At 33.3% G+C, this 1496-nt stretch overlaps 1 non-coding gene across 1 annotated transcript; it reads right to left on the bottom strand.

Annotated features, from left to right (window-relative positions):
- Positions 1-1162: 1162 nt before the first annotated feature.
- On the bottom strand, positions 1163-1272 carry LOC113893822. Its single transcript, XR_003511351.1, has one exon. It is a non-coding gene; the product is annotated as a U6 spliceosomal RNA (small nuclear RNA).
- Between the last annotated feature and the right edge of the window lie 224 nt (positions 1273-1496).

The raw sequence follows: 1496 nt of genomic DNA on the forward strand, positions 1-1496 counted from the left end.
ACCCTGGTGACCTTATTTTAGTTTGGCTGCAACTGTAAGAATCTATTTCCAAAAAAGGTCACATTCACAGATCCCTGGGTTTAAGACGTCAGCCTATCTTTTTGGAAGACACAGTTCAACCTATGACAAGTTTTATTGATTTTTCAAAGCTGTGTCTAATACCCTTGGGACACATACCTGCCACTGGGTGGCTTCTTTATTGATAAAAGCAATGTAATTAGAGCATCTGGGATGAGTGAGATTATCCTATGTTATACACATGAGAAATGTCTCTTACTTATAGATACATAGGCTGTATCTTACTTATACATATATTCAAAGAGGGATAAGTAGGTAGAAGCATAACTATACTTTTTAAAAATCCAAATGCCTTACTGATTCATTTCAAAATACTCTTAAAAATCATATTGGAGATTTAAGGACAGTCTTGAAAAACAAAGCCATAAAAATTAAGTTAAGGAATATTGAAATAGCCCAAGTTAATGGGGAGTGTTTTATCCTAACATTTTTATTAATTGTTATTCAACTAGAAGAGAAATATATGACTGAGCTGGAAGGAAAGAACACTTAACACTCACTTCTTATCCATGATTGCAAATTTAAATTCTGTTCCTCCAGGGAAAATTTCAGGGTGCTGCCCCTTCTACCACCAATGACAGAGATAGCTTGGGACACTTTAGAACCACCTAGAAGAAGTAAGTTCACAAGTTTTTAGTCTAACTTCATACAGGGAGGTAGAAGGGAGCCTCCTTCTGGTCAACTAAATAGAAGAGAATTTTGTTTTGCATGGAAAGTTCTTTGCCTATTTTAAAGTTGAAATTGCAACCAGCTTCTCTTATTGAAAAAGTTTCTGCAGTATTAATAGAAGAAAAGCAATGAAAATGATCACACTGTACTACCTCAGCAGAAATGTGACCAAACACACATGCACTTCAAAGTAAAGAAAATTCTGCACTGTTTCAATTACCAGATAATCACTTCACACAACAGTCAAATTCCAAAGAAAACACAGCCTGTACATATGTTCTCAAATTATGGGTAGATTTGGGACAAATCTTTTAAGCTAAATGACTTGAAAGTGAATTTTTTTAAATGACATTTTCTTTATTAAAATATTCATTAATTTGATGTAGCCTAGATGTAGAGTTCTAATGGATTTTTTAAAAATATGGAATGCCTCACAAATTTGCATGTCATCTTTGTACAAGGCCATGCTACTCTTCAATGTAATATATATTCCAATTTTAGTATATGTACTGCTGAAGTGAGCACTAGATTTCTAATATTTATTATAATAAATGAACTATAGGAGCATAAATCCTGATTCATATATTTTAATTTGTAAATATATCAGTTTGATGAATGGAGTCATTTTTCTGTCCAATCACATTAAATTACTTCCATAGCCAAATCCCTGGAGTAAGTTATGAGCTCATTCAGGAAATAGCCTGCCAAGAGAATATTTGGCACACAGTAGGCAGTCAATAAATACTGAA

This window comes from Bos indicus x Bos taurus, chromosome 5 (assembly GCF_003369695.1).
Source record: "Bos indicus x Bos taurus breed Angus x Brahman F1 hybrid chromosome 5, Bos_hybrid_MaternalHap_v2.0, whole genome shotgun sequence".
Classification (NCBI taxonomy): domain Eukaryota; kingdom Metazoa; phylum Chordata; class Mammalia; order Artiodactyla; family Bovidae; genus Bos; species Bos indicus x Bos taurus.